Source organism: Parus major, chromosome 2, assembly GCF_001522545.3.
Source record: "Parus major isolate Abel chromosome 2, Parus_major1.1, whole genome shotgun sequence".
Lineage (NCBI taxonomy): Eukaryota > Metazoa > Chordata > Aves > Passeriformes > Paridae > Parus > Parus major.
The window spans coordinates 40,014,614-40,041,626 of record NC_031769.1 but is presented as its reverse complement, the minus strand read 5'-3'; the positions used below and the strand labels follow the sequence as shown (position 1 = coordinate 40,041,626).

General features: G+C 38.6%; 1 protein-coding gene across 3 annotated transcripts in view; it reads right to left on the bottom strand.

Moving 5' to 3' along the window:
* RBMS3 (RNA binding motif single stranded interacting protein 3) overlaps nt 1-27,013 on the bottom strand; it is a 446,028-nt gene that overhangs the window by 227,439 nt on the left and 191,576 nt on the right. The window lies entirely within an intron of this gene.

Here is a 27,013-nt window from a genome sequence, read left to right as displayed (position 1 = left end):
GGGGCAATCACCTGGCATGTAAGAGACTCTCCTTAGAGCCATAAGAGACCCTCCCTAGAGCCCCTGCTGCAAATTAGGCTGACTCAGGACTGAGGCCAAGCCACCAAAACCTAAGTGAGTTCCCTGAGCTCTGAATTATTAACTGGTCTGAAGAAAAGAGATTTTTTCACCATTAAACTTCTGCAGCTCTTTTCTTTTTCTTCTTTTGTGGGGTAAGGTCAAAAAAGACCCTGCCTTTTTCATCATCATATTTATCTACTGTTGTAAGTGGCAAAGCAAAATGAGGTTAAATGGTCTGCTGAGATTCATGATGAAAGGTCCTACACAAAATAAGAGAGATGTACAAGTATTTAAGTCCAGAAGAAAGAAGGTAGAGATACTGAAAACTGATAAAACAACCTGTGTAAACTGAAGCTTCATTGACCCTGCATTCAGAAAATTGCATGTGGAAGGACTTTAGGAGTGCATCAAAGACTTAGAATCTTAGGGGTTGCAATAAATAGAATTTCTTCATGAAAAACAGTCACTTAGGATAGTTCAACTATGAATACAGCAACTAGTCAGGTGATACCATAGATATTTAATATATACAATCAGGATAAAGATAATTTGTTCACACAACACACTGCAAAATAAATCAAGCAGGCTGATTATCTTCAGTTATACTGAAGTCAGACATAATTGCTAACACATCAGCACATGCTATTCATCATAACACTCATATCTTTCACCTCAGAAAATAGCCACTCATTGTCCTTTGTAGCCATTTAGTCTTTTCCATTGCTTTGAGACCTTAGTATTCTCATTGTCATATAAAATGCATTATGGCTGCTACACAAATCCTTTGAAATCACAGATTTTCTGAAAATGGAAAGAAACCCTGCAATATAACCAAGTGAACCTCATGGAGTTCAGAATCCCAGGAGAGCTGTACAGTGCAGACAATTAGTTTCTGCTAACCAGTAATGAATGTTTTGCAGGCAAACACAAGAGAATAAAACAAAAAAAAAAAATGAATAAATCCTCTCCTAAACAAGGAGAATGGGTAAGAACTCTGAAAGGGGAAAGTTGCAAAGCATAGGAAGAAAAAAAATCAGAAGCAAAATTTGAGACTATCAAAGCTTGCCTGTGTTTCACCTCTGTAAGATCTCTGCATGTACTTCTACCTCTTAATGCATATCCACTGACATTTTGAAAACAACATGAAATAAAGCAGGTCTGTTTGGAATAGAATCTTTCATTATTTATTTACTATAAACCGCAAACTGCTATGCAATGCATTTGCTGTGATTGGGAAAAAAAGTACTATTTATTACAGTCTGAGTCATTTCCTATTTTCTTCCATTACTGAATAATAATTTAACACAGTAAACAAATATCCACTCATTAAAATTTCTTAGCAGATTAAAGCTTTGAGTCATTGTTCTGGCAAAATTTACTTCTCTGAAAGCTCTGTGAAATGCTTTTGTGATCAATATTATACAGGTAATGAACACAGCACATGAAGATAAACAACAAATGTTCCGTGTTTCAGCACACTGAAAATCCAACCACGCAGAAGAGCTGTACTTTCATCAGGTCATGCTCATTTTACCAACCTCCTTTAGCAGCTCTCAGGATGGCAGTCACCAACCTCATCACTGGTTTAGCCAAAACAACGCTATGTGGGTCTCATCAGAAAAAAATAATCTGTTGATTACTACACAGCTCTGGGAGGCAAAGCCTTGGGTCCATGATGGGCACAGAGACACGGGGGAATAAGGTTAACAGCAGCACACATAACATGGGTAGTGACAGCCATAAAATTAGTGCAAATGATTGAAAATTACCTCCTGACCACCTTGAATAAGTTTAACACAAGGCAGGGTTCAAAGCAGCCATCTTGAGATACATGGTGGAGCGTGACCAGCTCTGTGGGACTGTGTCTCATCTCCAGGGCAAGCACAAGCTCACAACAGTGAGTACGGAAAGTTTAGAGACCAACAGGGAGATTAGCACTTAAAAAGTTTTGCTAGAATGGAGAGAGGAAGCAGGAAGCCATTTTCAGGTGTTGTTCAAGACTATGCATGGCAGAGACAACAGAAAGTTTGAAGGAATCTGGCCTTGTCCTAACATAACCTAACATAAAGGTGAAGACATGCATGCACTTTTTGTTTAGGTCTGTACTTTCTCCAGTGTTTTGGTAGTCAGACAATACTCCTTGGGTGCAAGCAAGGGGTCTGCTGTTTACAATGGTCAATATGGATGATGCTCACAGAGGTCAGGGAGCAGCACATGCTGAGTTAAAACTAGACCTGCTGAGATAATCACCAACATGTGCTCCTGCTCAGGGTATTCAAATAAAATAAAGAAAATTTGCACAACCCTGTACCAACACTTGCAGTAACCAGGATGCTGAAGGCTGGAAAGGACTCTGGGAAAAGATCAGGAAGCAGCAAAAGTCAACATGTAGCACAGACTATTAAAATCCTGATTTTAAAATTAGAGAACAAATCCTCTTGTCCTAAATAACCTCTATCAACTTTCATGTAATGATAGTAAGATACTGCCTATATATCCAGGAAAATGAAGTTTCAACAAGCTTTTGGTGAGAGGGACAAACATGGCCCAGCATGGGCAAGCTCAAATCAGCATCCGATCCCAGGAGGACAGGCTATGCAGCTACACAGTTAAAAATAGCTGGATTTGCACCTAAAAATCCCTCAGGAGCAGAGTGGGAAAGCCAGGTCTCTGCAGCATCCTCCACATCCATACACCTGTGCCCCTTTCTGGTAAGCTCTCATAGGAGAGCAGCTGAAAACTTCTCCAATTTGCAGAAAAAGCATAAAAAAAAAAAAAAAAGAAAAAAAAAGTTCAAGAAACCAAACAGACCAGAAAGTCCGACACAATCCAAGTTTTCCATATGGTACCAGTGAAACATTTTGAAGCTGCCATGAAGCAGGGCTGCTGGCCTATGGGCAGGTCTACTGGAAACACATCTGTGCAGTGATGTAGGATAAGGAGACTCAGCTGTCCCAGTGCCAGGGGAAGGAAGAGACCAGAAGCCGCAGCAACTGCATGGTCTTCATCAGCATCACCAGAGGGGAAGAGCTGCACCCACCAGCCCTCCCTTGACACCCTCTGTCCCTTACCTCCCAACGTGTTCTGCACAAAGAGGATGCCAGAGCTTCCCTCTGAGGGATCTACTACAAATAAACAAGGTATTACTGTTAAGGCAGATAGGGATCTCCTTGCAACTCTGATTTCTTTTAAGTTTCTTGCTGCAGGGTTAAGACATCTAGAGGACTGAAACTGCACACAACACCAGCACTGTCATGCACAGTGAAACCAGTGGCTCTGATTTGGGAGCTCTCAGCTTTTTTTCATTAAAAAGCAACAGATTTGCATTAAGCATCTGGGACTGGTTATTTCTCAAAACATCCAGAAATTTAACAAAGGGCACCCCTTCTCCCCTCTCTCAACTCTTTGGAAAACAATTATTTTTCCAAGCCATAATCAAAATTTATTCAGCAGGTATTTTAGCATCTGGCATTCAAAGAGGCTGCGGAGGAAGGAACAAGCTGAGAGAGATAAGGAGGTAGAGCAGAAATAACCGGAGTCGAGAGGGAGGAGGTTCAGATTGGTTTTGCACATTTCAAAATATTTTACATTTAAAGATAGGACTGTGAAGCTCCAGATGACATGGAGGTCTACAGCGATATTCTCCACTACAGTAATCCACAACACTGATATAAAATACCAGGGGAAGAACAGATGTAAAAGCCAAATATTATAAAACAAACAAATAGCCAGTCTTTTTTTTTTTTTTTTTTTTCCTCATTTTTAAATCCTGAAAATTCAAGAATTGCCTATCTTCTGTCAGGAATGGCTCCAGAGACTTCTGAGCACAGTTTTGAAGGCTTTCTTTTTATTTTATCATCTATTTTCACTTATTCAGCCTCCTGTCTCTTCATTTAATTTTAGAGGTGTCAATGAGGTTGATTAGAGCAAGGTTTTTAGGAGCCTGGGGACTGCCATGATAAAAATCTAAGGAGAGACAGTTCTGATGAAAATCTTTTATAAATAGCTACAATTTGCAGAAGAGCTTAGTCTACTTAAGAAAAGAGGCCAGAGGAAAAGGGCATCTTAACTCTTCCTACTTCTCTACCACCGCACAGGTCACATCACTGCACTTCATGATCTAGCCTTTGAGTACCTGGACATACCCATCTTTACAAAACTCCCCAAATCCTTAAAACCCTTACAGCAATCCTCTGGTAAATGTACATTAAATCCCCTGCATGCTTGAGTCCCTGAGCCTGCAATCCTCTTCAATGCTGAGCACTGGGTGCCTTAGCTCAGGCTGTACCACAATATGCTTTTGAACTCTGGCTCCTCAGCACAGACTGTGAAGAAACATGATAGCAGGCATTGCATTTTTTCTCTTCCACGCTTTTAGATAACATTCTTGACAGTACATGTTGCAATATTCTATACTGAGCAGAAATTTTGTTACAAAGGCTCAAGGGACTAAACTTGTAACTGAAAAACAGAGTCTGTACAGTTATGAACAGATAACAATATGGGCAAAAGACAATCCAGTACATCTTTTTAACCTTCTAAAGCAATCTACTTGCTCTATTAGGCTCCTTTTCCAATAATGGCTGCATGAAGTTATTTACAACATAAATTAAGACAATTACTAGCCTTGATTCCCACTTACCCAGTCTACAATTATTCCCATATCCTAATCTGCTCTCACTTGTTTCCTTCACATTTTCCAAGAGGTACAAATTAGCTTGAATATAAACAGGCACGAAGCTCACTGAGGTTGCATCTACATTTGCATTTCAGTGTGAATCAGGAATGTGTCTTTTATGCAAATTTCCTAATTATTCCCATTTGACATGTGCTGGTTCATATCACAGAGCCATTGTGGAGCACAGGGAACTCAGGTACTTTCAGATTAAATTTACCCAGAAGTTCAGTTGAGGATTCCGCTTGATGTATTTCCACCACGACCAAGCCTGCTGCCTCCAGGGCCTGACGAGAACCCATCTGAGATAAAACCTCAGTGAAATGCACAGTGTGGATGTCAGCTCTGCAGCACCATTTGTCTCCCCAGACCTGCACCCATTAGTCCAAGCTGCTCCTTGCTCTAGTCACAAGCTGAATGCTGGACTTGGGCAAAGACCTACAGCTCTCAGCTCAGCTCAGCAAACTGCCCAGCTGGACACCACACACCCACTTTGCTCCCTGTTAAATAAAATACCCGGATTATGCAGATCTAAAGGCAAAGCAAGTGAGTGAGGAGTTCAGAATCAGACATCATTTTGGTCCCCTTGTGTCACTCCAGCATTGTCCTTAGCAGAAATGCCCAAGAACGTAACATACAGTAACACCTTTCAGTCTTCACTGACTGGTTAAGGATAGAAGGTTGACTGCCCACTTCTGTCCCCAGCAGAAATGATGAATTCTGGACAAAAATGATGAATTCTTGGGAGCATCAGTTTAAGAAAACACCTAAAAACTCCTTCATGATTTCTGTGGGAGTACTAGTGCTAGTTTCATATACAAATTACTCAAGTGTTTATATTCTTCTGGTAGTGTGAAATGGAAATTATTATTCATTTCTTTATATATCTATATATATATAAAGATATCTATATCTATATATCTATATCTATATATATATATCTATATATATATAGATATATAAAGAAATGGAATGACCAAATTTCATTTTCTTAATGAGGGCATAATTTTTACAATGAACATGCCCTGAAAAGTACCAAAACAAGTGGGGGAAAAAAAAAAAGGCCCCATCTTGAAACAGAACTTTCAGCAATGTAGTCCTGGTGACCATTAAACAAGATCTACTTTCATGGTCAATGGTAAATGTGTATGCTGCCCAGGACAAGAAAACACATATTCCCCAGATATAAAGAAGATTTAGTATGTCCTGAAGAGGTTTACAGGACATTTACTAGTACTTGAATTTTAAAAGTCAGATTAAATTGGTAAGTTAAATAACATATGTGTATCTAACTTTTTATAAAGATAATAAGCAAGTACCTGTAAAAGTTTACCCACATATTTGTTGTCTGCAAGACAAAAAGCATCATCACACTTTCCTGGGGAAAAACCCTCTTTTTTGACAGGACTTCTTCTTGTCAAGGACAGAACAAAGACAACATAATACACAGATCACAGAATAAAATTAAATACTTAGAAGAAACCTCAACCTATCAAATAATCATTCTGTCTGTATAAGTGTCATGTTCAAAAATGGCAGGAGTATATCTCCTCTTAATGTAGTGTGTTTCCTGGCAGTTTTACTATAAAGATTTGCACCTATCCAAATATTCTCTTTTGCTTTTGATGAATGTAGATTTTCTCCCCCAACTCTTCCACATCGTTATTTGCCATCACAGAATGGAATGAAGGGTTTTCAAAAGTATATCTAAAAGTACATCTAACACTTTTATTGTGGCAAATTACAGGGAAAAAAAAACAACAAGAAACTAAAAAAACCTAGTAAAGCACTGTTCCAGAAAAAAAAAAAAAGTAGGTTTTTTTTTTCATCTGGAAAGGCTGAGCAACAAAGCAGGTGCACTGGGGAAAAACAAATCTGCTGGCTTTGCACAATGGAATGGAAAGTCCAGTTTGTTTTATTACCATTTCAAGCTGCTTACAGACTTCAGTGTGGAATGAAAAAAAGAGAATTAACAAAATCCAGATTTTTCTTTTATATACTTCAGGAAATTCCCTTGCTAAAGCAGAGCAGTAGAGGTTTTCTCTCCCTTTTCTCTCCTCCTTTTTGAAAGAACTGTTGTGATCTTGCAAATATAATCTGGGAAGAAACATCTGGTCTTCACTTTTTAATTACATTTCAGTCATCTCAAAGACTTTCCTGGAGGTAGACCTACCTACAAGGGCTTACTGTCAAAACTATAGGAGTTACGGGGCTGCTGAATAAATGGATCAGCTGTAACAGTGGATTTGGGACCAGTCTAAATAAATAAGATCATGCCATGTAAAACTTCAGAAGAAGGGACTGCATGCAAGCTGGTATACAGTTTTTGATGCTGACAGAAGGGCAGCTTGGGGAAGGGCAGGGCAACCTTCAGGGAGAAGATAAGGCCAGAGACAGAAGGAGCATCCACACTGGATGGTGGAAATAACCCAGCAGCCTGCCTCTGGCCCCTGCCCAAACCTTTTTACACAGAGAGCAAGCTTTGTCAAGGTCAAAAGCAATGCCCTCCCTGGGCATTATCTCCAAATGAAGATGGCAGGGAGAACAGTGCCACGGCGATGGCAGTGGGGTCGGGAGCCAGGCAGCCACGCAGGTGGGCTGCAGCCGCTTGCCTTGCGGCTGGGACTGGCTTCCTGAGCCTCCCCCTGCCCAGGTGCTGACACTTAGGAGACCACGTGGGGGGAGCAGGAGAGCTGCCAAGTACAAGGTGTTACCCTGGACACTAAAATGCCTTGTTACAACTCTGAAGCATGCAGTAATGGAGATACGAGAGGATAAGGAATTCACAATTTGTTCGGGCTACGATCCAGCAAAAACCACTTAAGCAGGTGTATTACCAGCAGAGCCACCAGCTCCATCACACACAGGAAGCAAGCATCTAGTTTCCCAACAACAGGATCCACACCATCCCTAGGGAGCGGGGGAATCACTTTGAGAAAAGCCCTTTTTCCTCCTATCCATTTCCAAATTTCATGTCAACCTGGCCACAGTATTCCCTAGAGTGTAATGGAAACACTGAACAACAATCAGAGAAAAATGCTTCTCTTCCTCTTTTCTCTAATATTTATGCTACAGTTACAAAAAGAGGGCTGCTCTGTGCTATGCTCTGCACAGATTGAAAGTAAGAAAATGTCCAAGAGCAACAGGTATCAAAAAGAAAAAAGCTAGGGGGATTACAAAGAAGAAATGAGTTGACCAGTGTCACACAGTAAACTGCCAACAGAGCATGGAAAAGTATCCACACTACCCTGAATTTTTTGCCTCTTAATCTTGAGGGTCAGTACTATCTACTGTGGCATCCATGCTCTGGCAGCCCACAATGAAGGACCAAAATCTTAAGTAGCAGATGTAGATATTTTTTTTTAATCAGTACTATGTGGCATGCTTAGAGTACTTTGGGGACAACAAACCCTGTGTCAAAGCCCTGAATCCTAGCAAGTATTTTTCCATTTTAAATTATCTAATTAAAAAATGGTTAAATAGTTCTTCCTCTTTTTAGAGCTCTATGTATATATACACACACATATGGACATAATAAATGTAATATATACTGACAAGACAAAATAGGTTTCCCTTTTTCTTTCCTTTACATGAGCCTAATGAGGCTCTGCAAGGCTGTTATGTCTCAAAGTACCATCAGTGACAGATAGGTAAATAAATAAATGTGTCATCCACACCCCTTTTTAAGATCTTTGCTCACAGTGTCTCCTGCTGGTAAGGTCAACCTGACATAAACCAGTTCTCAGCAGGCATCTCCCAGCTTTCAAAGACCCACCGAACTTAAGCCTTGCAGATGATAAAGCACCTTGTGTCAAAACCAGTGCCGTGTGACTTTGACCTTGCAGTTAAACTCAAAGGTCTGTTCTGAAATGATGTAATCCACAAATTATTTTCCTTCATTACTGTTTTTAAACTTTGTAGTGGTGAATAGATTAACAGAAAATCGTGACAGGCTAGAAAAATACTTACAGGTAACAAAGTGAGAGCAGAAATGATTTTAAAATTTTCAGTAGCCTTCAGCCTTACTACAGATAATTAGCAAGATGGAAACAGCTGATGCTATTTGAAGTAGCCTAAATCATGAGAAACAAAAAGATACCACTTTGATTAGCAAACAAACTCCCTGTAAGCTCAGTTGTTCGGTGTTCCCAGGTGGAAAGGAATGGGTGTGACTTTTCTTGTCCAGAATAGAAGTGTGCTGACCCTGAACTCGACTCAGCCACATTCAGGACATGGAGTCTGCCAGCTTTTACACCTTGTGTTGGCTGCTGTTATTTTATACAGCCTTCCAGTTAGACACAAGACCTTTCACAGTCCAGAGCTAGCTCCACAGTCCATTTAAAAACCCATTTTCTAGGAAGGAACAGCTCAATTAAATAACACTCTAAATGTGATCCTGCCAATATTCATATTCAATTGCTTGACATGTAGTGCAAAATACTTCATGAACCTACTGCTGCACATCCAGTAGACTTGCATTTGGCAGTGATAGATACTGCTGGCAGGCAGTGCTGCTGGCCTAGTCCAGCCACACAAGAAGGCCAGTTGGGGTGTGGATGTGGTTTCTTTGCTACACTTATTAATTTCAGCAGCTTAGATGATATGTGATATTAATGGATTAGAGGCAAAGATGGGAAACACTTACTTACATTTTAAAACCACCAAGCCTTAAACTTGGGATGAGAAAACACAGAAGGAATCCCAGCTCAGAGGGCAACTTGCTTTTAAAACCATTGCAGCTAGAGAAAGGCATGTGTTTGGACAAGATTTGTTTTTTTGTGCTTAGGGACTGATAAAGAGTAAAGCCCTGTCACACCCTTTCCAAACAGCTCATGAAGAAGTAGACAAAAAGCCAAGGTTCTTCATTCCCTCTCCTGTTCCCCCTGCTGAAACCCTGCCACACACAGGTGATGCACGGAATGGAAGGATGCCAGGAGAGTTAGCTGGGCCCCTAAATTAGGTTCATATACATATAATCTCTCTGAATAACCACCTACTGAAAGAGAGAAACCCAGACAAACAAACAAAAAAACCACAAAAGAGGCCTGGAGATGAGGTACACTGAGCATTGTGGGGAATAAACTATCCAGGACTACAGGGTTTTGTACACTTCAGAGTGAAGAACTGTTATGAAAGATATGGAAAGAACCTTGAATATTGTGGTTATTTCAGAAGCACAGGGTAATTGAAGCCGAGTTTTACAGCAAAGGAAGTTTGGTGTATGGGTTCTGTAATGCCCTTTGGATTTCCATGAAGGAATATCTTGTGAATAGAAACACAAGCATTCACAAAGGCACACAAAGCCGCGATCAAGATCAAAAGAAGTTAGGAGTGCTGTAGTTAGAGCAAGACCAGTGACAGTAGCATATGCCTTTTCTTCACCATAACACGAAAATATATGTACAACACTTATATCCTGTTCCAGGGAGCCCAAACTCTGCAACCTTCTTTTGGTGTGAGAAAAACAGCACAGAGTTTCTGATCTGAATGTCGCCTGGACAGACAGAGTCCTTGGGATGAACAGCAAAGAGGGCTGGTTGTCTGCCTGATGCATAACATTTTGGAGAGGATGTTAAGCTCCAGCACGAATGAGGGCAGTGCCTCAGAGCTACTAAACCTCCTTTCCATGACATGATCCAGACACAGCTGCTCGTTTCCATGCTGCAGTTCTGGGCCTCCAATCCCTCTCCCAGCAATCAACAGTGCTCCAAATGGAAATACAGTTATGGGAATTTGTTTCATTAGACTTCTGCACAAACATTACATGTTTCCTTTGCACTCCTTTAATCTTTAAAAAAGAGCTACTGATTATAGAGATCTTGGCATCTTTTCCTTCTTGCGCACTAATCCATCCAGCACAAGACAAGCCACCAGTACCTTTATATTTCTTTCTAAAAGAGTCTCTGGTTTCTAAAAGAAAAGGAAAATGAAAGATATGTGATTCTTCCCTAAAGTCTCCATGGATATTTGTTTTCTCTAGATGACTGTTTTCCTACATTTCAGCAAATGGCCTGGCTGCGTGACCCTCCCCCTCAGCACCTGGGAAGCACATTGTCAACTCTGGAAGTGTTTATTCTCTGTAGATTAAACAGCATTTGCTGGATGGTGATCACAGAGAGTTGTAAAAACAGATGGACAATGATCTGTCCAGACTTCCAGAGCTCACCACGAGAAGGCTACTTACATAAAAACATTTTGCTGAAGGATCAAAGGATTTTCTTCCCCCCTCTCTATACTCAGTTACATGAGGTCTTTTATATAAACATGGGAATGCAAAACAACCATCTTAAATAATGCCTAAATTATGACTTTTGAAGCTAAGATATCAAATTAGGCCAACAGAATTTCTGGATCAGTTTAAAAAATCCCACACAAAACCAAACCAATCCTATGCATGATCCTTTTTGCATTTCACCTGCATCTTGAAGTCTTTTTCTTTTTTTCCAGATATACAATCATTCATCTTGCAATCATGCTATTTTCAATGAAAATAGCAAAACTATTTTTTCTCACTAGAGCTCCAGATCACACTGATTCAAAATTTGACATCAGAGTGCCCTCTCATGCATCAACATAACCAAACAATGTGCTGTTTAAAAGCATACAGGCTTTCATCTAGGAATAAGAAATAGCATTTTTCTAGGTGGTGAGTTCAGCCCTGAGCTGTACCTCTGACAAAGTCTTGAGGTCAGGCTAAATGAGAAGATGAACATGAATTCTTATAGAGTAGCACTGCTTCAAGAGGGTATGATGTGATGAAAGGGGGATACAGGATGACTAAGTACAACATCTTGGCTCTAGTGCTTGCAATCCAGGAACTGTGAAGTCCAAGTTCTCACTTTCACTGTAAGGACTTGGAAAAAACTAGTGCAGTTGCAGGGGAAAAAAGCAAGAATGATGAAAGGATCAAAGCATTTGCTTCGCAGTGTGAGATGCAAGATGATCAATTTATTTAACTCATCAAAGAGATGGTTTAGAGGTGACTTGATCTCAGTCTATGCGTGCCCCTATGAGAAACAGAAAGTTAATAGATGGCTTTCCAACATAGGAAGAAATTGCTGAGATCAAACAGCTAGAACCTGGTTTGTTCATATTATAAAATCATTTGTTACCTCTCTGCCACCAATTCTGACTTATAACCATCTATTCCTTCTTCACATACTTCAAATTGAAATTTAAACAGAAAACTAACCAAAGAACTAAACAGTATAAAAGAGGAAAAAGAATTTACGTGAACAGGAAAAACACCAGTGATCTGAGCAGTATGCAAATACTGTTCTTCAAGCTCTGACTTCTCCTCCATTCCATGTTCATGTTTTTCTGCATTTTGTGTTTCTAATTGTCTCATTTACTCACTGCCTGTTGGCAGAGAACTAACTTGTCTGCCAGCAAACATTGTCTTTATACTCACTTTCAAGCAATCAGGTTTCTATATTTCCTAATAAGTCAATATGAATAGTATCTTTACTTGATGTACCAGGAAGCTTGAGTTAATGCCTCGCCTGGAGAGCAGCAGTTTTCAGACTGGAGACAGAGCATTCCCATTTTAGTGGCACTTGAGAGGTTATCAAGAGGACAAGACAATCAGCATTTCTGCTCCTATACAGAATGTGGCCTCCCATGCTTTTAGGCATTTTGTGATACTGTTTTGCAATCCCCACGGGGCATGCATCTCTATACAGGCATTTAAACAGAGTCAGGAGGTTGGGAAAATCCACTGTACGGGAATGCCATAGTGCTACTGCCCAGAAAGCAGCAGTACTTTTTGCTTTTTTTTGCTAAAGAGGAATTTTGTATAATGTTTTAAAAAGTCTGTGTAATACTATAAATTTGCACGTGCAACTTACAGTAAAATGTCAATTATTTTTTGAGAGTAATTGATGTTGTTTATTTTCTTCTATTTATGGCAGTTATGCATTGGGATTTGACAGACAGTTTAAAAATAAAACATAAGGAAACTCCCAGAATAGGTTGCAACCTAGGCAAGGCAAATAAATGTTGGGAAAGGGAAAAACCCCATGTCAAGAGCATCGTATTGCCTGGCATGCAAAGCACCAGTGTGACTGTTTGGAGCTGCTTGCTTTCTTGGTCACATCCTCAATATTGTTATGCTGTATCCAGAAACTTATAAGGATGTGGGCAATACGCCAGCCTTTACCAGGAAATGGCTCCATACTGAAGGCTCAGTACTAAAAGCTGCTACTGCAGTAGAGCTGCATGCTGTACATATCCAATCCACAAGCACCAGCCCTGTGCAAACTCTCCCAGCCAAGCATTTTGCCACATGTGGGGTTTTTTTTTAATATATTTAAAGCACTTTGTAGGGGTAATAGTCCTGAGATATATACAAAGAAAAGTGTTTGCCATACCAGTGTGTAAAATCCCTGAGCTGGTAAGCTGTGTTATAACACACAACAGAAGAACATCCCACACTTGACTTACCTAAAGAGCTCTTCGTGAGCAGCTGAGTCGGACGCAGAGCCCAACTCAGAAAAGGCTAATTAAGAGCTTTCTGTTGTGAAAAGTTGGGAGGCAATTACAGAAGTACAAGAAGGGGGGACAGAGGGACATGAAAAACCCAGCCCTCCACCTGCATGATCTTTTGCTGGCAGCACCAGCAGTCTCTCTGTACCTGCTCTGACCCCATGAGCAGGCAAAGTGCCCCTGAGAACACAGTGCAAGGAGGGCCATAGCCTACCCCTTCCCTGTCTAGACTGTCACACTGGGAAAACACAGACACTCCCCCTGAACGAATAAAATAGCAGACATAGGGAGGAATGAGAAGAATCCTGTCTCAGAAGGTCCCTCAGCTTTCACCCCATACCATAAGCTGCACCTTGGTTTCACAACCATGCCCAATAATAATAATAATAATAATAATAATAATAGCAAAAACAAAAACAACAAAAACAACAACAGCAATAATATCATCATCATGGGAGAAGTGACAGTTCAAATGCCATTTTCAGTGGTGATGTTTATATAAGATGTCCTCTGGACTTGGCCAAACCATTGCTCCTCATGGTCCTTGTCCTGCCAGCCCCTGGTGTGAATGCCCACTCTGGGGTGTGAGACCAGGGCCACTCTTCAACTGACACATGTGTGTAAACATGCTCACAAAAAACAAAACCTGAGGGAAACATGGGCAGTTATGTCATTTACTCATGAGCAAAAGGAAAGCCATTTAAACAATGGAAGCCAAGGATGAGTTAAATGTGCCTTCCACCTTTCTAATGATGCAAACAAAGTTAATTTTTCTTTTCCCTATCTTTGTCTTCTCTCCCTTCTCCTCTATTAAATGGTATTATACATTAACACAAGTTTCAAATGGAGTCTCTGCCCCTGACAATCAGCTCTTCTTGCTCCCTGCCTCAGGAAACACAAGATGTTTGGCTAACTGTACTCTTCTAATTTATGGAAAAGAGCTACAGTGCTGACTAGCAATTATAAGCAAGATTAATGATTTGCCAAGAGACCTCTTTGTACTTTCAACTACCTATACAAAAGCTGCCCTTTGTCTATAGAAAACAAATAGTGTTTTGAGAGAAAATATGACACAGTTACCAGACTGGAAATTTTCCCCTGAATATTACAGGTTGAATATTTTAAGCCAGAGCTGCAGTAAGGCCTGCTTTGTACAGTGTCTGTTTGTATCAAGCATACCCTACCAGGTAGAAACTCCTCTAGCTTACTCAAACCTTTACACAGCAATGTTTTCAGAGAGGAAAACCTCCATGAGAAAGTACCAATCACAATGCAGACACACCATGTAGCCAGTTACCTTGCATTAATACTGATCTGAATTTTTTTTCAAAATATTGATACTTCAAAAATAGTTAATGGATCAATTACTTGTAAAATCAAGCAAAGATAACTTTTTACATACGTTCTCTCTGTTAATGATAATATTTTTTGAAAAATTTGGCAATTTTTTCAAGGAAATGGGAAGGGGATCATGGCTCACTACTGCAATGAATTAAAATATCTTCTTTTCCCCAAGTCCCTAGAAAATGCTAGTATTGTTTCTAGGCATCACTGTTTTTGCTATGAGGACTCCTAAATGTGCTTTCTCTGTGTTGAATTCTTCATCTTTGTGCAGCTTAAAATTTAAACAAATTATTTATATATCACTGCAAGAAAAAAAAGACAGAGGCCTACAAAAATGCACCTAGCTACTCTATTTTCTTAATGTGCCTTCTTCCCCTGCTGCTTGCCTTTTTTGGCTTAATTGCAGGAAAAAAATCATGAGCAACACTGAAAAAAGAAAGAAGAGTTATTCAAAATAGGAACTGTGGTGCAGAAAACAGATTCATATTTAATAGGTTGTACATAATATGCTCAATAATGTTTACTATCTAATACAGCTCCAGCCTCCCATATACACATTATAGATGTTTTCATTCTGCACATCTGGAAAAGAACTGATAGCTTGCAAATCCCACTAAAACTGGTGAGAATTGCTGGAAATTAATTGTATCCGGGAATTTTTCTATGACTTCGAAGAATAAAGACTAGGACAAAAGAAATAATTGCAGTGACTAACGAAAATATGATTTGTTACTAAACACAAATGGTTTAATAGGGGATCACGCTTACTGCCTACACCTATCTTTTTGGGGGGAAATTATTACAAACAAGGAGTTATTGTAGGTGTTCTACTTGTGACTACTCATCATTTCATCCATAAATTCATACATAATTTCATTTGGTTACTGATAGATTCAGATTACCAGCAAAATGGTGTATATACCAAACAGCTTCATCTGTTTTCCAACACAAGCACTATTTTTAAGAAGACAAACAGATCTGAATCTTATGCCTTTAAACATTGCTACTATATGGGAAAAGTATTCCGATAATTATGATTAGTGCTACTTTATGTAAGTTCACTGGGTAAATGTGATTTTTTTTTTTTACTGTGGTAAATGTGATTTTCCCACCGTCTTTGTAAAAATGTGTTTTCCTTTTACTCCAGGTACTTAAACTAAATACAGCCCAATACATTTTCCCTCATTTTCCATGAGGAAGCACATTCAGCCTAAACATTTGTGAGGCTGTGGACCATCTCTTGCTTACACATAGCGACATCAAAGTCACCAACCAAAACTACAATTTAAGCTAAGACAGTTTATTGGAAATCTCTGACTAAGCTCACTGCAAATGACCCTGTGCTCCAAGGGCAGTGTCAGTTCTTTTCCTCAGCAAGGAGGCTGTGTTTGTAGGGTAATTCTGTAGGGACATCCCCAGGAACTCATTCTGCCCATGTTATGAGCAAAATAAAAATCAGAGAGTGGAGTTTAGAAGAGAGCTGAGCTACAGACAGAAAAACTGGCTGAGCAGTTCGTATATTTAATTTTAAACATAGTTAAGCTCATCTTCTGAATCAATCTATTATGATCAATTATAATACTAGAATTGCACCATATTTTAATTTTTTTTCTGAACTAAGGCTGGGTTGCAGTGTCCATAGAATTTGGTAAAAAGAAGGAAGGCTTTTCCTGCTTAGGCTGTGCAGATGTGTTAATGTAAATGATTTGTAATTCAGTTGCTACCAGCAATAAAGCACTTAAAAAGATGATGACACTAAAGGGAGTACATGTAAATAATGTAAATAGAGAAAAATAAATAGAGAATAAATAGAGAATGAGGTTTATTAATCAATCACAATGCTGTTCACAAAATCTAATATTTTCTTCTTTCCTTTTTTCATCAACATTTGACCTGCATTTCAAGTAGAGGAGCATGCAGGGAAGGAGTGATTGCTGCATTATCTGTTCTATTCAAAGATGAATAATTTGTCTTAAAATCTGAAATTTCAGAAATACAGGGAAAAATATTTTACTACGGCAAGGCAATTCATGGTTATTTCTATGAGCCCTGGAGTGGAGTCTGAAGAAGCCACAGGTAGTTTGTAGCTGCTTCTAGAGCAAAACTTCTGGAAAACTCTGCTTTTTGTGACAAAAACAACTCTAAAAAATTAAGGCAAGCTGAGTGTTTAAAGAAATACTTTCTTTCACCATCAAATTAAATACCTTCAATGAATATCAACCTTCCTCCCAGAAATGTAAACCTTCAAAGCTGCTTCCTACCTCAACAACAGCTATTGATTACCCAACACACTGTGCTGTATTTAAAGTATGTTTTTTAAATGCTGGCCATAGCAACTAGGCATTAAGAAAAGGTATTATGCCAGTGTCATTACAGCTTGCAGGTTGATTAGCAGATCAGAGCACAGTGCCAACCATTCCTATTTCTGTTTTCTGCAAAGGAAAGTATTTATGAAAGTAAGCCATAAAGCATGCCAAATATATCTACAATCAAAGGTTCATCTGCATTCCTGTTCCTCAGGATGGTGGTTCTTTTACATTCTCACACCTCCTGAAACATTAACTTTTTTTCTATAATTGCTCCCCTTTTGAAGCAGTGCCACACACTGGAAAAGGGAATTTAAACAGGGCAGAAGAAATGCTACCAATGTACAAGAATAATGGAATAAATTTCACCTGTTGGAAAGCAAGGGGCATTTATTTTCTGTATGGAAAAAGGCCAAATTTTTTAAGAGGCATCATCCTAGGCTTTACATCTGGTTTAGTACTAAGCACCCTTGATGTGAAAAAATTTCTACACAAAGATCAGTACTTCTCTGTAGTAAAAAAATAGCTACTGCAGAGTTCTATTAACTATATGTATAATCATCTTCCATCTTTTCTTTATGTTGCCAAACTTTTTGTGGATTACATACACAAGGAGGACTATTACCAGGAGTGCTATGAATTTACATAGCTTTTTATCTGTCACCTATGGACCTGACTATTCTCACTGCATGTAGAACTCAGTGCCATTCATGCATTTGCAAATCCTTCTGTCCATAGAAAATAAAAAAGAAATATATTTTTCTCTTTTCTAATACCAGCTCTTATTGCAAAACCTTCCCTTTTTAAAGTTTCTATTCCTCGATCTAAATCCATTCTAATCCATTTTTTATTTTCACTTATGTCTTTTACCAACTATCTTTAAAGATGATTAGGAAACCTCTAGGTAAGATGGTGACAGATCCAGGAGGGGAAAAAAATGCATAGCCCCAGTGGCCAAAAAAACCCCAAGTATGTGAAACAACATGAAAATTGCAAAGGATAACACTTTCTCTTTTCAAAGTTTTCCATAATTGGGTTGAACAGACTCCCCATAACTTCACAAACTATACAGATAAGGCAAAAGCCTCCTTATGTAATTAGACAAAATCTTTTAATGCCACAATGTGCACTAAATGTCTATGTGACACCCAATAAATATGTGGGAGGCTTTCCATTTACTTTAAAGGTTACTGGACTAAACTCTGTGTGGGCTCACTAATGAGCAACCTGACTTGAGCTCATGAGCCTGGCAAAGGATGGCTCCAAGAAAATGCAATCTCTACAGCTCATAATTGTTTAGATACTGAAAAATGAAAATAATGAACTGGTAGAGACACAGCCCATGACACATGTTTTTTTATGTATGCCACTAATCAAAATATGTGGCACATGATTGGAAGAATAAAGTATTTTTTTTAAAAAAATTGAAAAAAATAGAGCCTACATTTGTTATCTAGGATGGATTGACAGCTCATTCATAGCTTTGGCAGGAAAAGCCTGTCATCTATTTGGAGACATGCATGGAGACGGTGCAGAGAGAGGCATACTTAGGGGCATGTTTACACTGCAGTGCAGGAGAAACACAGCAATGGTTGTAGAGAGTTCTCTAAAAGCTAATTTATCTTGCTATGCAAATTAGATATGGACTTAACAGAAATTATTTTCTCCAAAGCATCTTTAACTCTCACACACCCACTGCCTAGTATCAATCTGCAGCTTCTTTAAAGCATCAGGTCTTGATAAGATTAGGTTGAATTACAAACATGAGATTGGTACTTAGATTTACTTTGTGCTAAAATACAGCCAGCACACAACATTGGTTTTTTACTGCTTTATGGAGTATACAATTACATGAAATACACATCAAACTCATCTAAATAGCTGGCCATTTAACTGTCTGTTTGGAGCAGTTGCACACTTTGTCATCCTGTGTGATCTAAAGCACAGAGTCAAGTCTGGCTGCTGTTTGTAATTTAAGATAGGTAGCTCTGAACAACAGGGCCTTTCCCCCTCCTCCCTCCCAAGCAAGGGAAAGCTCTTAAAAGGTCAGGCACCAATGCAGTTTACTGAATAAAGCTCAAGTTTGAAGAATGTGCCTTCTAAAGTGATTTTACTACCTGGGATGTAATGAGTTTTACAGACTCACTTTGTTAAATTGCCCTGACAATTTCCATTTCCACTTGCTTCAATCATATTAACAGAAGCTAAAGTTCACAAGTAGTAAAATATTTCAGTGTACTGAGTTGGGTCTCTAAAAAATAGATCACACACTTGACAAACATATAGGACATAGCATTTGGCATTCCATTTCATGTTTGGCTTGGCATGTCTCGTTTAGGGCAGGACAAGATGCCCTATCACAGTAGCTCATTACTCATGGAAATAAAACATGGTTACACCAAGGACTTGACAAACCCCATTAAGTATGCCAGAAGGACAGGACTGCCCCAATGACTTGGAGTGGGAATGAAAAGGGAAATGTTGGAGATGCTCCACTGGAGGGAAATCTACTTAACATCGTAAGACATGAACATACAAACCCTCATTAGGTAAGAAACCAGAAGCCCCTCACTGCATTGAGAAAAGGGACAGAAAAAGTGAAGACCACAAGGATAAGTCTTGTTAATGAGGGGATAATTCTCTCATTAGACGAGTACACACACTACTGTGTCACTACCTTGTGTAATTGCCTTTGCCTTTTTTAATGACACAATCCTTGGGGCATAGGATGGGCCTTCCTCTGTCTTTGGTAAGAGTCCACTGCTCCCTGAAAGGTACTGCAATCCAAACAAAAACAACCAACAAATTATGGTTTCCCCTTTTTCAATGCTGAAATAGTTCTGAAACATTCCCAGAATTTGTAGACTATTCACTTCAGTGAATGACTGTATTGTGCAAAGGAGGATTTGAAATCTTGCATTAATTAAAAGCAAAAGCTCATACTGTGCAACACAAGACTCTCACCCATGTATGTTGATTTACAAATTTCACTTACCAAGTGAATTTTTCTACATTATTCTTAAGTGCCATAGCTCTGGCTACCCTATAAGACACATCAGCACTATACCAAGATTTAAATTGATTTACTATGACTGATTTAAAATGCAACTTGGTGCAATGAAGAGAAGAGCTAGGCCAAGAAATGCTTTTGCTAAACTAACCCACACTAAGTGACACATAGAACAAATAGAGCATCTTGACATATCTGAAACATCCAAAAGCAATCTACAAACTCACTGAGTGAGGAAGTCTGACAAATATCTTTAGGATGCTGATTAATGGACTACTGAAGCTCTTCAGAGGCAAAAAGAAAACAAAAGGAAAATCAATGATTTTAAAACAATTTTAAAACAAAAAATTTGGGACCATGCATTATCATCCAATTAGTCTCAGAAACATTAATAATGCTGAAGCAGGTTTAGCTACAGTCAATACTAAACATAAAAACAAGGGGAAAAAAAAAAAAAAAAAGCAGTACTTAAATAAATGCTGTACTCATCACTCATTGCTCCTCCTGAGTCCCAGACTCCAGTAACTGGCCTGACAGCATGGTAACCAGATCTGATGTAAAAGATCTTTATTATATATGCCCTGATCTGGCAGCACTGACTGAAGGTGGCAGACAGTATGTGAAGGGAAGATGAGTGCATAATGGGAATACAGTTCCCCAAATCCCAGAAGGAATAAAAACCTGTAGCGATCAAGGTAAATCAAAGCCGAATGAAAAGAAACGCTCATCTCATTTCAATGCAAATATATCCGGATGTCGCTGTACGCCACCTCTAAACACTATTGCATGGACAGTATTACTTCCATTGTACCAACAAATGCCTGTCTTCGCTCTAATAATGTTCTCTTTGATGCACATGCTGTGGAAGAGTTAAGGCATATTTACATTCAATCAACAAAACTTCATCAGCACAGCAAGATGAACAGAGATCGTATCCATAGACTGCATCTGACCTTTTCATCGCTCTCTCCCTGAATGCACACGTGAGGCAGGCAGGCGTGCACATGCACGCCAGCAGAAACGGGAGATAATGCCTGAAATCAACTTCTGCCCAAGGCATCCTGATAGTTTCTCCTATGGTAAGTATTTTATTCACTTCAAGCACTGGATTTTAATTTGTAACATCTACAGAGCTACGCACAGTGTTGGTGCACAGGTATTGAGCATTGAATGGGATTAGAAGAAGGCAATAAATAAAAAACTCACATTTGTTAAATAAGTGCATTGCCTTTAACTGAAACCACATATTTAGTAATTACTTATTTACTAATTCATGGTATTCAGCCAGGTTCATGACCTACTCATCACAGACTGGTGCATATTGCAGGACTCTGGTCCAAAAAACACGTTATTACAAATCAATCACTTTTCAGAATCCGTCCACATGAATATTTTTCTCTGAAAATACACCTAACAATTTCAGATTAGTTTATCCTTCAGTGAAGGAAGGATAAATCAGCAATATCTTACTATGATGTAATTTGTTTATGTGTCAGAAACTTACAAGTTTACACAGTTGGACCTTGATCCAATCTGTCATTTGGCATCTAGAAATAAAATCTCTATACATACAGTGAACAGCAGAAGTTAATGACACTTTTGGTGCTACAGTTTCATCTTAACAAATACAGAACATATCAAACTGTATTGGTATAACAGAGCAAATTGCAATGGTGTAACAGGGCACTGGATGGAAAGCTTTATATACAAAGGCTTCTTTCTTATGTTCTGCATCATGTGAGAAGCTATTGACTTCTAATTTTAAGCAAGCACATTAATTGAGGCTTTTTACTTTGTTAGGACTGGTTGTGAAAATTCTAAGCTGTCTTAAAAACAGCTAAAATATTTGCCTTAATGTACACTGCTTAAAAAAAAATCAGTTGTGGTCCTCTTTTGGAAGGGATTTTGAAGAAGCTGCTGGAACCTCACCTATGATTTAGTTCCCAACATGCCTTAGTTGCACTTCCTTTCAAATTTGCGAGGGAGGAGATGGTTCATGGATTCAGCAGGTCAAAGTGCACATCACTGACTGTGGCTGATAAAGAAAGAGCTGCCCAGAAGGCCAGATGCTCAGATTTTGGTTTCAGCTTGATGGGCCAAGCTGAACTCTGGGAAAAATTGTTATCTAAGCTTTGCCTTCAGGCTTCAAACTATCCACAGCAGGCATGGAGGGCCCACACTGAGAGACACAAGAGTTTTGTAGAGTCATTTAATATGGATATTTTCCTCTATTTGGGACTTGAATTTTAAAGGCAAACCTGACCCCATGCCTAAATTCTTCCAGAATAAAATCTTGCACCACATCACTAAGGATGAAAACCAAAGTTTGTTGCTTGTTTACTAAGAAAAATGTTTTTGGTTGTTTTTGTTCTTACTAATATGCTAAGGAAGGGCAGTTACGTTATTGATGACCAAGAAGAAAAATATCAAATATTTGAGTTTTTTTTGCCGAATACATATTACCTTGAATTTTTTTTTTCTAAAACAAAAACAAAGAAAAGTGTGCATAGAATTAAAATTAAAAGATCAACAGAGACTATTTGTTGAACAAAACCCTTTGGTATATTCTATTTCTGCTATAAGATAAAATAATGAGCAGAGATGACACAGCAAAGTATTTTACATTGATGGAGTATTAGCTAGGGACCCAGGCTGTGAAAATCTTGAAACAATCCAGGAAATTTTTCTAACAAAAGACTTTATACTCATTATTGCCAGCTGAATATATGTGTTAACTTTGGGTCCAAAATATAGATCTATATTTTAAACCAACTAACTTCAGAACACAAATGACTGCTACGTAACTCTGAACAATCTTGTTTTTAAACATGATTAGAAGTGGCAGTACAATAAGGCTAAGGGTCATCTGAGTCATCTAAACTTTCAGATTTGAGCTCCTACTCACAGAAATCAAGTTCTGTCTTAAAACAACCAAACTTGATTCCCTGAAAAATATTTGTTCATGTATCTGTCATCTGGATATTTATATTGGGACAGCAAGAATTTCACAGTTGTCTAAAACAAATATTAGAGACATATATCTCAAGAGTGCATCTCTCAAGAGTACCAATTTGAACAGAGTAGATCATTCTCTTAGCAAACATTTTGCACATCTCAAGGTTTTCCTCTGCATGATATTTATGTGAACAGTAATTCTGACCAAAAAAAAAATAAAATACCACAACACAAACAACCAAAAACATGATAGGAGAACTAGTAAAATACTCATTTGCTTCTTATAGCTCTCTAAGTTAGGCCTATAATTCTCATCATTCTATCTTCATCTTAAACCTTTTAGCAGTGAAGTATCTGCATAGATAATAGAGAATTTGTGGTAGCTGCTTTATTTAAAATAAATAAATAAATAAATAAAGGTAATCTGAAAGGTAATAAAAACCTGCCGACTTCATGGAACCTAATTCTCATTTCTTAAAATGTGAGATTTTATCATAATTGAAGCAAATGTTCCCATGGGGCAAAATTTCCAAGATTTAATATCTATCCCCTATTGCTATTTTCTCACATCCACTTTTCTTTATGAAATGCAGCATTTCAGAAAGCATTCAAAGTTTAGAAACACATAAATATAACTTACTTTCTATATCTCCTGTTTGGCTTACTATATTTTTGGAATTATACATGGCTGGAAATTAAGCTCTGGGACACCAAGCCTCTCCTAGCACAACTCAAGATACTTGAGGTGTCACGTTTATGGTGTTAAACAGCCAACCAGTTGATCTACTCAATAGACAAGCTGAAGAACAGATCTTTAGCTGTGAACATTTGCAAACACTTGTGGCATAATTTTAAAAGTTGCTCTTATAAAATATAACATCTGCATTTGAATCTAGACCTGGTAAGGCATTCAGAAATTTAATTAGGCAAATGAAATTTAACAATAGAATGTGCAAAATAATGTAGTTCATACCCCCCTAAAAATAAGAATCTCTAATACAAACTCTACAACGCTCATCAGCTAACTAAAAGGTAGTAAAATATACTTATTACAGAACAGCAGACTCTCTGAAAAATAGCACACAGCTTCACTCAACCAGATTTAAGAAAGATAGATTGTAAATAGAAAAGGTATAGAAAAACACTATCCGTCAGTGGAATATCACAAGAAGAACTGTGAATATCCTAAAAGGGAGACTTTGCCTACTGCAACATCCACCCAGCTCAGATCCAAAACTGCAACAGGATTGTGATAAGTGTGTAGGAACACCCTAAAAAGAATGTGTTATATTCACAATAGCAAAATGGAGGATGCAAATGTGGTATCATTCTGCTTTCCCAATGCTCTGTGTGGATTGACTAGAGTGGAAAAGACTAAAGTGAAATTCCACTTACATGGAAATAAAGGGGGACATTACAGAAGGAAAAACATTTCTGAAGTCAAATGCCACTATTTAAAACTTCTAAAATATTACCTTAAAGACCAACACAATGGGTTATCAAAGAAATACCAGCAAACAGGCAATAAACAGTATGTACAGCTATTATTTAATGCCTGATCTGATCTATGGACCGTTGAGACCAGCTGACTTGAGAGTGCTGTGTTTTGTGAGAGGATTCCAACACAGGATAAAGTGTTTCAGGTCTCAGCTACTACTCATTCAAAGGACCTCTCAACAAAGAAATGGAGAAACCTTTAGTAAAACCCAGGATAAAGGATAAAGCACTAGATGATGCTCCCAGGAGGAAAGTGCCTAAGTTGCTACTTTTTCAGACCACGTCCTTTAGATAAGTCTGCACCAGGCTTCCCAGATGTCTTGGGATCAAAGAGAACCAGCACAATAGTCACTTAGAGGAGTGCAGAGAGGTGCCCCTGTAACTAATCTAATTGCTTGCTGTCACAAAATGTTGAGCCTCTTCAAGGTACCCCTGTAAGCCAATCTGGAAATTACTTATATACTGGAGAGAAGTAAATAGCATGCAACAATGTATTCATGCAAGATGAAACTATTTATTTGAACTTCATGCAAAGCAAAGCAATGCAGAAGCTGCGTCCAACACTCCTTTTTAACATGGAAAGCCTGAGTTCAAGCAGACTCAGAAGATTGATCATACAAAAGAGAGCCATTATGTATTTCAGCTAATTAAATTTTATTCTGAAAGAGAAGCATTTCCATTACTCTAGGCTCAGCAGCCCCAGGAGAGAGGGCAAAGCAGCGAGACCACTAAGACCCCATTACAGCCAGACTTCAACCTGGTTTGGATCAGTTCTGGCTCCTTTACCAAACCCATGGTTTTACCCTGTGAAATGTGCCGTGCAGTGGGAAGACAGGCTGAAGTGAATTAGGTCATGCTATTAGGAGTGGTGACCTTTCACTGATGAACAGTTTTTAAGCAAGGGAAAAGATTTTTTGGAAGCTAAGATACTGCGAAAACCCTCACTTCACTGACTCCACATGCTGCTTTATGCTGTATCCTTATAATAAAGCAACACAGACATATAAATGATAGTCCTGGCTTTCCATAACAAGCTATAATTGGAGTAGGTGACTAGGAAAATGTTTAGATAAATGGTGGGATCATAACCTTTTATGCAAAATGGACAAATAAGTTATGGAAATATCTGGGAAACCCTGAGGCTGCGTAGCTGTACTGCAAGCCATAGGCACAGTTAAAGCAGACAGTAAATCACTAAATCTCGTCTCAGAGTTTACAATTTTGTTGTTGTTTTGGACTTTTTTGCCAGGTTTTGCTGACAGATGGAAAAATACTGGCTGATTATTACCAAGATTTAATTTACCTCCAATTTTCTTCCTATTTCTACAGCACATTCCTAAAAAAAAAAAAACCAAAAAAAAAAAACACATGCTATTTTATTCTCAGGGCTTAGAGATATACTAGCAAATAGTCATACTCTAACAGCACATTTTATGAAAATACCACTGTAATACTTTTCACTACTCATGAGAATCTCATTATATTATAAAATTTTATCAAGAATATTTCTAAATTATTATCTATGTGGGCATACATTGATATGAATATAGTTTCTTGAATACTTATCAATTAGGCACACACAGAGTAAAACTGTGTATGTCCATACACAGAGAGGCAGAACTGTGATACTGTGCTAGAACAGCATCATCTATCAACTAAGTGGGGTAGTGAAGTGACAAAGATACCTTTGAAGATGGGGAAGCCTTTCTTCAAGGTGTCCCCATCTTTTTTTACCTGTCTACCAAGTGAATTTAAAGACCAAAAATGATTCAATTGCATGAAGAAGTGACATCTAAGACACAGACTTCAGTCTCAATTACTAGACAGGTATGTTCACTTGTTCTGAGGAATTCAAAGCCAAACTCTCTAGCACCAAGCCATAATCCCTATCCAAAGTTTTTGACTAGAAATTAACATTTTTCACTATGTCTTTTCCTTTCTGAATCATGGTAAGAATATCAGGATAGAAGATGACTGACAAATGGTAATCATTGAACAAACCCCATTTTGTTACTTACTGGCACCCAGATAAACAAAGCTGTATCCATTTTAACAAGGGAAAAATATACCTCCTATCAAATACCATATCCATATTCTAACTGTGTTCATATAGGGGAGGTCCAATTTTTCCAACTACAAAAATGTCTTTACAGATGCTTTCATCAATTCATTGTTCTCTGTGGTGTTTGAGAGGGCAAAGGTGTGAGGCACAATAGAGGAAATAACTATTGAACCTCCATTAATGCAGTGTAAGGGGTGATTTTGGTAGGTGTAAACTTCCCAGATATACTCAGTACGTACTTTTAGGAATCACAGAAAGACTCCATCTGCCCACACAGTAGAGGAACTGGCCATTTAGGGCCCTTAGGTTCTTCTACGTGTCCACCATTTTGAACTATGACTAGTAACAGGGTAATTATCTTCCATGAGCTCTAGAGAAAGCAGAATCTGAATATAAATCTCTCCTAAGTAAGGACTCGTTGCACAGCACGACATCTGCTGCAGTCCTTTCCTTGGTTTAGATAGGAAGGCTGCAGCATTGCTGGTCACGTCATGCCTAAGCAGTGGGTGCAAGAAAAAATTCAAAGGGGTGCTTCAGTAGCCCCTGGCAAAAACAAGCCTGCTGACAGAATTCACCAGATATTGATCCACTGGTGGCATGAGTTCCAGGTATTGTTCATC